Source organism: Octopus bimaculoides, chromosome 1 (genome assembly GCF_001194135.2).
Source record: "Octopus bimaculoides isolate UCB-OBI-ISO-001 chromosome 1, ASM119413v2, whole genome shotgun sequence".
Classification (NCBI taxonomy): Eukaryota; Metazoa; Mollusca; class Cephalopoda; order Octopoda; family Octopodidae; genus Octopus; species Octopus bimaculoides.
Genome location: NC_068981.1, coordinates 4648068 through 4661886, shown reverse-complemented (window position 1 = coordinate 4661886; position 13819 = coordinate 4648068). Strand labels below are relative to the sequence as shown.

Sequence of the window (13819 nt, the reverse complement as noted above, 5' to 3'; positions counted from 1 at the left end):
TAAGCCACTGTTTATGCTGCAACAAAGGTCAGCACTTCACAGAAAGAATAGAAACAAGTGATTTGAGTTCATTTGTTTTCATTTTTTACAGTGGCGTTTTTGATATACATAAATATTTTCCCAAAGGAGGACATTTGGCTGAAAAATGAATCTTGTCTTTTGGAACCCGTGTCTTGTGCAATTGGATAAATAAACATCTGTTAACTACAAAGACATGTTGATATAGAAAGACTAATGGTATATATCATATTTGCAAAGTACATAATTAAAAATACACTTGATATAAAATGACAGAAACAAGAATTGTAGCTCTTTGAAAGAGGAGAAACCAAAATGGCGAATGCAAAATGGAGGCAAAGAGAAGATTGTTTTGCAATGGCAGAGAGAGAGAGAGAGAGAGAGAGAGAGGCGTGAGCGAGAGAAGGAGAGAGAAAATGACAAACAGACAGACAAACAGACACACAGACAGACTAACGGACAGACATACGCACAGAAAGACGGAGACAGGGATGGTAGAAGAAAATGTAAAGAGAATTCGAAAGCGGGAAAAAATATATATTTGATGAGTTTGAGATCTGAAATGTCGCCACACCCTTCCTATTGAATAACTTTACATTATCTAACAACTGATATTTTTTTAATAAACCAGGTAGTTTTGCTGCGGAATTGGTCTATACACGGATATGAACACATGACGGGAAACGTCATTTCTGTGTGTGTGTGTGTGTGTGTCTATATATGTATGTATGTGTACGATATGATTGTACGTACGTATGTAATATGTGTATGTGCGTAAATGTGAGTATTACTGTTGGTGCGTGTTTCTATTAGAAACAGTCGACGTGAACACGTAGGTGTGTGTATGTATGTGTATATATACTCTATTCAAAAAGTGTGTTTGTGCCAATATGTGCGTAATCGTTCGAATGCGTGGTTCGCAAGAATAGTCATAAAGAAGAAGTGGTGTGTGTATGTGTGACAAGCGTCCATGTTTAGGATGAGTCAATACGTGTGCGTGCGCATATATATATATATATATATATTATATATATATATATATATACACATACTGTATATATATTCCTATTTTGACTGAAAGTCCTTCCCTATAGCATAACACATTTAGAGTTTGATCAAACCATTTTAAATTTCAAAAGCTACACACTGATTTCATTGACAGGTAGACTTTAAAAAAGGGTCGCTTTAATAAGTGTGTATGAGTGTTTATGTCTATGTGTGTGTGTGCTTATACGTTTATCAGTTTGCAGTGTTAATATGCCTAAAACCCTACATGTATGTCAGTAGGTAGCAGTATATGTATATATATATATATATATATATATACATATGCTGCGTGTGCGTGTTTGCTGATGTCTGTATGTGGACCTCTATGTATGAATGTCAATATAAAGACTGCGCGCGCAGACAGACACACACTCACAACTACACACAAACATACACACACATAATCATACACACACATGCAAACATTATAGGGTTTTTTTGTGTACTTTCTCGTTTGAGTCTGCATCTGTTACTATGTCTCGAACATACACACACACACACACACATATATATATATATGGGTGTGTGTGTGTGTGTGTGTATAGATAGATGTGTATGTGAAGTGGGATGGTGTGGTATCATTTTACGAGTGTGTTATTAACGTGTGTGTGAAAGAAAGATTACTTGTACACACACCTATGTTTAGCGTGTCAGTGTTTGAGCTAGCCTATCTATGTGTGTGAGGGAGCCTTTTGTCTTCATAATGTACATTCTGTATGCGCATGCGTGTAGTGTATATATATATATGTGTGTGTGTGTGTGTGTATGTGTATACGTATATGTATGTATGTATGCGTGCATTATAAAGTATACATGTGTGGTTATGCATGAAACACTCTTTGCAACCGTATGGTTTCGGGTTCAGCCTCCCTACACGTCACCTTGAGCAGGTATCCTCAGCAATAGCGCCGGGCCGACCAATGCCTTGTGAGCGAATTTGGTAGATGGAAGCTGTGTGGATGCCCGTCGTACACACTCGCACACACACGCACACACACACACGCACACACACAACACACACACACACACATATACACACACTTACACACACAACACACACACACTCAACACACGTTTGTGTGTGCTTTGTCCCACAACGACCATCGCTTGACAAACTGTTGGTTTGTTTACATCTCCATAAACTTAGCGGTTCTGCCCAAGAAGACTAAAATTCTTCAAGGCGGTGCCCCAGCATGGCCAAGTCTAATGACTGAAACAAATAAATGACAAAGGACGTAAAAGCAATGAAATATATAGATATCGTCATCGTTTCACGTCCGTTTTCTATACTGGCATGGGTTGGACGGTTTGACAGGATCTAAGAAGCCAGACGACTGTGTTGAGCGCCAATGTCTACTTTGGTATCGTTTCTGTACCTGGATGTCCTTCATAATACCAACCACTTTACCAAGGGTACTGGGTGCTTTTTTTCGAAGCACCATTGCTTGTGAAGTTAGTAACATGTACGGTAAGATCCCTTCATAGAGTGGGACTGGGGTACAGTATTGAGGAAGTGTTAAGAGGTTAAAGTATGACAGAGAGACAGGAACAGGTGTCTTGTTGTATAGGAGACATGACTTCCCCAGAAGGAAATGGGAAAAGAATGATGGAGATGCAGTCAGGGCATACCCTGGAGGTACAAGGAGGTGGATGAAGAGAGGATAAGAGATTCAAGGAAGGCTGATAGATGGGTTTGTGAAAGGGGAGTGACAGACTGTTGGAGACGAGAATAAAAATGAATGCAGTGAATGGTGAACATGGATGGTAGCATGGTCAATGGTAAATGTATGTAATATAAAGAAACAGAGGAATGTAGAGCTGTTGTCATCATTTTCATGTCCCATGCTGGCATGGGTCAGACGGTTTCGTAAGATCTAAATGGATCCAGGAAGATGATCAGTGAAGATGATACGGGAATGAGAATGAAGAAGGGAAACGGTTCCCTCGGTGTACTTGTAGTGCAAAGAACCAAAGGAATCAACATGTGCTGAGAAGTTCAGGTTCTGAGTTCAAATGCAGCCAAGTCTCAGTTTGTCTTTCATCCTTTTGAGGCCGATAAGATAAGTACCAGTTATGCACTGGGGTCAATGTAATCAACTCAGGCCCTCCCACCCCCAAACTTGCTGGCTCCTGTGCCAAACTTTGAAACTAATATGTACTGAAGAGGAATGGATGTAGGAGGAAGTGGGGTGGTCATAGTGGAACAAGATGTGGAGAATGTTTGATAGGGTTGAATAGGTCTGATAGGGCTGACAGGATGCAGCATGTACAAGCATGGGCCGAATGTTCATAGGACCTTATGTTTGCTGTGGACGAGGCTCCGGCATGGGATGGTGGCGAACCCTGCTGTATTCTTTCACCACAACTTTCTCTCACTCTTACTTCCTGTTTCTGTTGTGCCTGTATTTCAAACGGCCAGCCTTGTCACACTTTGTGTCACGCTGAATCTCCCCGAGAACTACGTTAAGGGTACACGTGTCCGTGGAGTGCTCAGCCACTTGCATGTTAATTTCCCGAGCTGGTTGTTCCATTGATTGGATCAACTGGAACCCTTGTCGTCGCAACCGACGGAGTGCCAACCAACCATGTTTGCTGTGATGGATGTGATTTCTCTCAAGCACAGAAAATTGCCAAATTGTCTCAGTGCTTTATGAAGCTCAGTATCTTGAGATCAGCCTTCATCGTTCATTCTATGTCTTTCTGGGACTTCTTCTTCCTCAAGATTTATTTGTTTTAAGCAACCTAAACTTTATGCAGCTCTCCTCATCCATGTACGTCACTTGACCAATGCAGTCTTCTCTCTTTCATACCACAACTGATTCCTCTTACGCCCAGTTTTTATCTCAATACATTTGCACTTTGTCATACATGCACACTGATATTGCACATCCTGTGAAACATACAAACTTCATTCCCCTCTAGTAATCATATGTCCTCTACATTCAGGGCCCATGTCTCACTGCAATGGAGCATTGATTTTCAAATAAGCATCACACAATCTGCCTTTCATTTGGAGAGAGAGAGTGAAAGAGAAAGAGACTTTATTTCCTACCAACAAAGGTAATAGCTCTATGAATTTTCTCCATCCTATTCTAGCAACTATACTTTCAGAACATTCTCCTCAACTGTTAATTAGGTCACCCAGGCAACAGAAACTAGCTCTCACCTCGAGGCAGCCACCTGGGCATTCAAGAAAATATATTTTTTCTGTCCTTAGTACTCATTACTCCTCTGCCTCTCCCTCATATAGATATTACTTCTTCCATTAGCCTTCCTGTGATTCCACTGCACCTCTTGTGTGTCCACAGCTTGCACTGGGCACATATGTCCTACATATGAACAGGGCCATTTCCCTGAATGGAGAAAAGTCCTGTCTGTTTCCCTGCTTAATAGAACTTTGGTCTTTGCTAAGTTAACTTTAAGGACCTTTGATTTCAGGTTTTGCTTCCACGCTTGGAATTTCCTTTCTGATTCTAACAGATTCTGCTATGAGAACAAGATCATCAACATAGAGTAGTTTCCAGGGGCAGTCAGTCTTAAGTTCCTCAGTTATAGCCTGGAGGACAAGGATGAAAAGGAGGGGACTGAGAGCTGGGCTCTGATAAACAGCTGCCTGTACTCTTAATTTATCACTGTAATTGTAGTGAACCCTTGCTGACAACACTCCTGAGCATGGCTTGTGTGGCCTTTGCAAGCCTTTTGCCTACTCATAGCTTCCTTAGAGACCATATATATATATAATTATTAACAAGAAGAATGGAGTAAACAAGTCCTTTTATTCCATCAATTTACAATTGTTTCATCTGAATTCAATCTCATGAATATTGCTGTATTATACAATTGATTCATGAGGTGTCATTGTAAAGACGTGTACTGAGTTTGACTCTTCAGAATTATATATATATAAGCCATTAGCAAATGACTGTTGTACATTGGATGTAAGCATGCATGAATGACAAAATACAAATGTGTTGAGAGAAAAAGCTAGGCATAAGAAGAATCAAATGTGTTTTGCAAAAGAGATGACTGCTCTGGTATGGAGATGTAATGCAGATGGATGAGGACAGTTATATGATGAAGTGTCAATCATTAAATGTGGATGGAGCTCAGAGAAGAGGAGTTCCAGGAAGGCTTGGGATAAAGTAGGGATGACTGACCCCAAGAGGAGAGGACAAAGAACCAGGGTGACTGGCAATATGCAGTGTTCAAGAAAATCTGCCCATTTTAGCAAAACTGAGATTCTGGAAGCATAATAAATATATACTCACAACCAGGTCTTTTGTCCAATCTCCTCCTCAAGCCTTCTCCCTATCACTGACCCCTCCCCACCACCACCACCTAACTTCAGTATTCTGATGTTGCAATTAAATGAGAGGAATCATGCAAACAATCCCCCCCACCATCAAAAAATTACCATAAGACTACTTAATAGGGATTTCAAGATCTGGCACAAGGCCAGCAATTTCAAGGGAGTGGGTAAGTTGATTACATCGCCAGCCCCTTGTGCCTATTTTATAGATCCCAAAAGGATGAAAGGCAAAGTCAACCTCGACAGAATAATAGCAATAACCCTTTCTAGTGGAGGCACAAGCCCTCAAATTTGGTGAAAGGGGACCAGTTGATTACATTGACCCCAGTATTTCACTGGTGCTTAATTTATCGACCCCGAAAGTATGAAAGGAGAATAATAACAATAACGATTTCAAATTTTTGCCACAAGGACAGCTTGTGGGTGGGGATAAAGTTGATTATATCAACCCCAATGTCTAACTGGTACTTAATTTATCAACCCTGAAAGGACAAAAGGTAAAGTCAACCCCAGCGGAATTTGAACTCAGAACATAGCGGCAGACGAAATACCGCTAAGCATTTCACCCAGCGTCCTAACGATTCTGCCAGCCCGCTTCCACAATAATAATAATAATAACAACAATAATAATAATAATAATAATAATAATAATAATAATAATAATAATAATAATAATAATAATAATAACAACAACAGCAACAAAGCAATGATAATCCTTTCTATCATAGGTACAGGGCCTGAAATTCTGGGGTAAGGGACTGGTTGACTACATCACTTCCCAGAGCTTAACTGTTACTTAATTTATAGACCTCAAAAGAATGAAAGACAAAGATGATCCATGGTGACATTTGAACCTGAAACGTGAAGATGGATGAAATGTCATCAAGCATTCTATCTGGCATGCTAACAAATCTGCCAGCATGCTGCCCTCATGTGGTTACTCAGATTATCATCATCATCATTTAATATCCGTTGTCCATGCTGGCATGGGTTGGACAGTGTGACCAGGGCTGGTAAGCCAGAAGGCTGCACCAGGCTCCAATCTGATCTGGCAGAGTTTCTACAGCTGGATGCCCTTCCTAGCACCAACCACTCCGAGAGTGTAGTCGGTGCTTTTTACGTGCCACCGGCATGGGTGCCATTTGCATGACACTGGTCTCTGCCATGACTGCGATTTTGCTTGGCTTGATGGGTCTTCTCAAGCATGACATAATGTCAAAGGTTTTGGTCATTGCCTCTGTGAGCCCCAACACTTGAAAGGAGTTCAGCCACCTACCTCTGTGAGGCCCGTTTGAAAGGAACTCAACTACCTTACCTCCATGAGGCCCATTTGAAAGGAACTCAGCCACTTCGCTTCCATGAGGCCCACTTGAAAGGAATTCAGCCACTTCACCTCTGTAAGGCCTGACGTTCGAAGGTTAATGTTTTTATTACGTGCCACCAGCACAGGTGCACTTGGCTTGATGTGTCTTCTCAAGCACAGGATATCACCAAATGTCTCAGTCACTGTGAGGCCCAAAGTTTGGAGATCATGCTTCACTGCCTCATCCCATGTCTTCCTGGGTCTACATCTACCACAGGTCCCCAAAATTTTGTTGGCAACAAATAAACAAATAACTGCTGATGTGGAAGCCAAATGATCCCAAAAAACCTTTGGTGAAATATTTGACCAAGTATATAAGACACATGGACACCAGATGTATTTCAGTTCTTGAGAACAAAACAAGTGAAGGGCTGGGAAATATTGAAAATGGATTTAAGAATTTATTGTTCCAAACCAATTGCAAGAAAGTGAAAAAGAAATAGGAAAAATCTGTAATAAAAAATTTTAAAAACTGCAACACAGACATATCTTTAATTAAACACACACACATATATACATACATGTACACACATACATGCAAATACACACCTTTCCAGTTGCTAGACTGCAGCCATTCTGGCACACCACATTGAAGATGTTACAAGAGGGAGTAGCAGAGAGATGAGATGTTGGAAATGCTTGATGGGGCCAGAAGAGGTCAAGGGGCAGGATGCAGTATGTACAGTCACGGACAAAATGTTCATAGGACTTTATTTTTGCTGCGATGGATCTGACTCCTCAAGCACAGCAAATTGTCAATTGTCTCGGCCGTTTGTCATCTTCTCTGTAAGACTCCACATCTTGAGATCAACCTTCATCACTTCACTTCAGGTACTTCTCAAGTGACACCCTCTTTGAACAACCCAAACTTCTTTATGAAGATCTTCTCATCCATACACATTGCATAACTATACAAATAATCTTCTCTCTATTACTATTTGTAAATCTCACAACAAGAGATATTCAGCAACAGTACTTTGGAGTAAAGATTGTTTGCCAATATAACATGGCAGTCCTGGTTTAGGATGAATATAAGGACACATATTGTGTCGTATAGCCAGCTGGAGATGATGTCTCCTGGGGCTAAATTACAGCAACATTCATCCTAAACCAGGACTGCCATGTTATGTTGGCAAACAATCTTTACTCCATTTGCACTTTGTCCTACATGCACAGATATTGCACTCCCTACAAAGCACACAAGCATCATTCCCCTCTAGTATTATTCATATGTCTTCGGCATACATGGCTCATGTATCACTACCATGTAGCATTGCTTTTCATACAGTCTGTCTTTCAAATCGAGAGGGAGGGAGAGAGAAAGAGAGAGAGAGAGAGAGAGAGAGAGAGAGATAGAGAGAGAAGGAGGGGGAGAGAGAGAGAAGGAGGGAGAGAGACACAGAGAGAGACCTTTTGTTACCAATTAAACCAGTCATGGACAACCTGTGCCCTGCAATCTGTCCATGATTGGTTTAGCCAAACAAACTGACCCAGACACCTCATTTTTGAGTCTGGTACAGGGCTGGTGTGTCTATGTCCCTGTAACTTAGCATTCCGTCAAAACGAACTGACAGAATAGCCAATATATAGGTTCTGGCGTTGATTCATTCAACTAGATTTTGGTCAAGTTGGTGCTCCAGTATGGCCGCAGTCAAATGACTGAAGCAATTAAAAGATAGAAGATAAAAGTTGCATGTGTTCTTTTATTCTTTTGTTTGTTTCAGTCATTTTGACTGCAGCCATGCTGGAGCACTGCCTTTAGTCAAACAAATCGATCTCGGGACTTATTCTTTGGAAACGGATTGTAAGAAAAGCAATGCTACAATGGAAGTGAGACATGAGCCGTGAATTCTTTGTAAGCTAATTACTTACTCTATCTGTTACTTTTGCCAAACCGCTAAGTTACGGGGACGTAAACACACCAACATCGGTTGTCAAGCGATGGGGGGGGGGGACAAGCACAGGCACATACACAAATATATACATATAAACATACACACACACACATATATATATATATATATATATTTTCTTTTATTTATTTCAGTCATTTGGCTGCGGCCCTGCTAGAGCACCGCCTTTCGTCGAGCAAATCGCCCCCCGGATTTATTCCTTGTAAGCCTAGTATTACGGGGACGTAAACACACAGACACACACATATGACGGGCTTCTTTCAGTTTCTGTCTACCAAATCCACTCACAAGGCTTTGGTCGGTCCGAGGCTATAGTAGAAGACACTTGGCCAAGGTGCCACGCAGTGGGACTGAACTCGGAACCATGTGGTTGGTAAGCAAGCTACTTACACACAGCAACGCGTAAATGTATGTATGCGTGTGTGTCCTTGTGTGTGTGTGTATACGAATACATATATATATATCTATGCCTGTGTGTACGTGTGTATGAATGTGTGTGTGAATGCATGTAGATATGCGTGTATGTATATATATTACACACACTCTTTGTTGTTGTTTAGCCCCTGGTAAATTCTAGATGAGCAAACATAGGATGAGAACAGGCTTCAACCGAGTTCATTCCTCTTATTCAGACCGCGTGTCTAGAACATTATTTTCCAACGTATCCGTCCCTCTTTCCTTTCGTCCTTCCTTAAGACGGAAGGAAAGAAGACGGTAGTGTATGATTTGGCTGCTATTTCTAACAGGCCGAGTAACCCTGTCGACACTCCCTCATTTAGTATCCTATTTAGCTGCTTTGTTCGCGTAAATAACAATGATTAATGATTATATATAAACTATGAATACAGGATAAAATGGTTTTTAAAAAATATAATCTAATATACATCTTAAAAACAATTTATTATAATGGTTTTAGTTCATACAATTAATTAAAAATAAATATCCGAGGCCGTTCAACTATTTTTTCCACAAGGAACTGAAGTAATTTTCTGCCATTATTGTGTAAAGGGAGGTAATCACTAAGTTGAAATGGCGGTGTTGCAGAAATATTGCTCGAATATTGATTTCTTTTATTCAAACTTGAAATCTTACCCATACTTGTGTTTTTAAAGGGGAAAATTTATATAATCGATATTGTTGACCTCAATATCTTATCTTTTATTTGTTTCAGTTATTAGACTACGGCCATGCTGGGGCAACGCCTTGAATATTTTAGTAATTATTTTTAAGTCTAGAATTTAATCTATCGGCCTCTTTTGCCGATCCTTTAAATTACAGGGAGGGAAACAAACCAACACCAGTTAGGAGACAAACACAAGGACACACGCGTACATACATACGAGGGGCTTCTTTCAGTTTCCGCTTGCCAAATCCACTCAGAAGGTTTTAGTTAGCCTATGGCCATAGTAGAAGATATTTGCCCACGGTTCCATGCAGTGGGACTGAACCCGGAACCGTGTGGGTGGGACGCAAAACTTCTCAAGCACACAGCCACACCTTCGCCGAGATAAAATATTTCATTCTCTTCGGGATCAAAGAAAAATTAATGTTGACGACTCTTATAGGATTTGAACTCAAAACATTTCAAACCAAATTACACCATAATTGTAACTTTTTCTGTGGCGTAAATGAATTATTTGAGAATCTAAAATTTGATGTTGGATAAAGCTAACGGAATGTTTAACTGGGGTTGTTCGGTAAAATTATACGTGTTGAAACGATCCGCCGAGGGGGTGGGGTCATCACGTGGTTTGTGGGTCTGCTAGAAAGAGTAACTAGGTTCCCCAATAAATTGTACTATACTGTCAAAAGTTTAAAAAAATAAGGACGCATCACATAATCATAGATACATATCGCTTTAAAAGACGGGGTGATCACGGTTGGTAAGCATCTGATCAAAGATCTATTGAATTCAGCCTGGCCTAGGGCTAAACAAACAATACAAAGCAACATTAACTATTTTGGGTCTGGTACAGAGACGTGTCACTCTGTACTCGACCACGACTATGTTGCCGGAGATACACCAGCACATTAACTGTTTTTATTCTTCCTGTTTCGGCGTTGAGGCATGAACATCACCAAATCACGACACTTTATTCTTTCTACAGTTATATAGATACTTGAATTATGAGTCGAGAGACGTGAGAAAATAATTTCTTACGTATTATATTTATAAAAGAGCTGGAATAGATTCAGTGACATTCATGCCTTCTCGAAAGTCATTAACATGACCTCCACTGATGTGGAATGGCTTACCACAGCGAAAGACGGCTGATGGGGTTTTCATCACCGACTTAAATTTTATAATCTTCAATTAAAATAAAAAACGCTGTAAATTAAATAAATACAGCAGATTATTTTAAATAAACCGCCAAGAGCAAAAGTACACCTGCCTTTGCAATTCAGCTGTGTTGGAGTACACCGTAGTATACAACAATTTCATTATGTATATAACACGTATACGTATTTTATTGTCTGGGGAATACAAAACCACATTAAAATACAAATCCAAAATCGAAGAAAACACAAGCACGAGAGAAGAAAGAAAGAGGAAAAAAATAAATTCAACAACAATTGGTCGCACACGACATAAAAAAAAAACCTCACTTGTATACGGTGTGTACCAAAAATTTTGATTTCAAATTTTGGGGGAGGCGAAACGTCGATTACATCGATTCAGTACTTAACTGGTACTTACCGTATTTTAACGTGTATAAGGGACCCCGCCCCCTTTTTTTTTGTCAAAAATTAAGTTAAAAAATATGGGAGTTTCTTATACATGGATAGTATTATAATCCCTTACAAAACCTTTTACCCAAATTTTAAACCCCAAGAATTAGGGGGTTTCCTTATACACGTTGAAATACACTATTTTATCGACCACCTCAGCAGAAAAATAGAATATTGCATTAATCACAGTTGAACAATCGTGACACTTATATAAAAGAATTCTAGTTTACTAACAGAGCTTTATTTTGAGGGATTCGTTTCGAATGTAATGTGTGTGTTTGTGTTTTCGCAAAACACATCAATAAACATTTGTACGTTTATATATTTGTCAATTTATATATAAAAATAATCTAACATGAAACTGATTACTCAATACTTTTTAGTGGAGTACATATTTTATCTAAGTTAAGTTTTACATAAGAAAAGAGTTAACGGTGACTTCGAAGTGTTGCCTGCTCGCCTTCGTTAAGCAATCTGACGAAGGCGAATAAGCCGAAACTTCGAAGTCATTATTAGCACACACATTTTCTTCATTTGGTGACTGGTTAATTCAGTATAAATCTGGGTAAATTTTCAGATTAACACCCGCACGATTTTCACTAGGGTGTTAGGGTTAGGGAATTCCGTCTCTAACCCTAACCCTAAAACCTTAACCCACTAGTGAAAATCGTGCGGGTGTTAATCTGAAAATTTACCTAAATCTGTTGACATCCAAAGAATATAAACACGCTATTTATAAAATATATACTTTAATCGCTGTCGACCTTGTTTCACAACCAAAAATTCTTAGATTGTTGAGATAACCTCCCCTTGACTTCGAGAGTTTCTAACATCTGCCGCTAGGTTTTCGTTTTCTTTCTTCCAATAAGGGAGAAACTTTAGAAAGTCAAGATAGTTGCATGCTGTGCATATATAAGTGTGCATGTATGTAAACATGACACGTGTCTACAGCTACAGCTGTCTTCGTATCTCTAAACTATCAGACTGGCACTCCGTCGGTTTCTACGACGATCAACGAAACGGCCTGCTCTTGGAATTAACATGCAAGTTGCAGAACACTCTACATAATTCTCAGGGATATTCAGTGTAACCCAGACTGAGCTAAGGATGCCCCAAAAGTATTCGGCTCTCGTTTGATCGCGATTTCTATTCCCAGGGACGCGTTGTTTCCTTTAGCTTTATTTCAGATTGCTCCAGTCCACCCACCTGGCAAAAATGAGTTGTACCTGTATTTCAAAGGGCCAGCCGTGTCGCATTCTGTGTCATGCTGAATCTCCCCGAGGGTATGCGTTTCTGTGGAGTGCTCAGCCAGTTACTTTCACAAGCAGGCTGTCCTGTTGATCGTATCAACTGGAACCCAGTTTTTGTTTGAACTAAAGTCTTTTCCTTATTGGCTGTCAATTTCGAAGGATTCCCGTGATTCCCTCTCCTCACTTGGAATTGGTTCCTATCACGACCAAGTAATTGTTCTATCATCCCTGGAAGTAAGGGAAAAATCCAATAAATCAAGAACTTTGTACATTTTGGTTAAGTAGCGGCCGTGCTGGGTCTCCGCCTCCATCGGTTTAGTACAGGACTTCACTAACTGGGTTCAGTGAAAACTTTTCGGAGTTTCCTGTAATAAGGAGCCTTTAAATGAAATTTAATAAAAAATTATTTTTGAAAACAAAAATATCTATAATAATAAATTATTATATAATTTTTAAATGAATAATCTGTCTTTGTTTCAATTTCTTTTTATTAAAAGGCGCCAAGGCTTGCCTGTAAAATATAGGAATCGAATCCGTGATATTTGGAAACTTCTATAACGGCTAAACAACATAAATTGGGTGTCTAGTGTGTTATATCGATCTCAATAATTACTTCTGTTGCAGGAATCGGTAACAAGACCTAAAGCGTCACTATTTACAGTCAACACCGGTCTTTAAACCGGTGTAAAGACAAAAATGTCTACAAAATATTTAGTGTGATGTAATAAATATTAAAACTTTTCTATGACTTTATAATAAATATACTCATTCTACACAAGTATTGAGGGCGGAGGTAAAGGACATGGACCGCACCCCCTTTTCTACAGAAACACACATTTTAGACTGCGGAGATTCCGATTCTGCAACAACAAAAAAATCGGCATTTCAAAATATGAATTTTTTTCTTTTTTGGTAATTCGTATTTAGAAAGTGGATCTTCGGTTTGGCTGTTGTTTCTAGCTTGTCGGACTTTCCAGTTGGAGCGTACATAAAGATTAAAGATTTTGAAAACCCCCAAAACACGTTTTCAAAATTTTAATTCCCCCCACCACCACCACCACTCTGGCAGAGAAAAAAAGTGGGGTGGGGGAAATTAAAATTTTGAAAACGTGATTCGTCGTTTAGCTGTTATGTCTAGCAAGTCGAGTTTTCTGTTTAGATACTTTTTTACGCTATTTTAGTAGGATGG

The 13819-nt window shown here is 39.6% G+C and overlaps 1 protein-coding gene across 2 annotated transcripts in view; it reads left to right on the top strand.

Annotated features, from left to right (window-relative positions):
• Nucleotides 1-9002: 9002 nt before the first annotated feature.
• Nucleotides 9003-13819, top strand: part of LOC106875876 (tigger transposable element-derived protein 1-like) — a 15890-nt gene continuing 11073 nt past the window's right edge. Inside the window, exon 1 of one of the 2 annotated variants that reach the window (XM_052976532.1) lies at nt 9003-9023. The gene's annotated coding sequence lies outside the window, so the exon portion shown is untranslated. Of the gene's footprint in view, nt 9024-10598; nt 11267-13819 lie in introns of those variants that run through there. The other variant, XM_052976493.1, reaches the window with a different exon arrangement.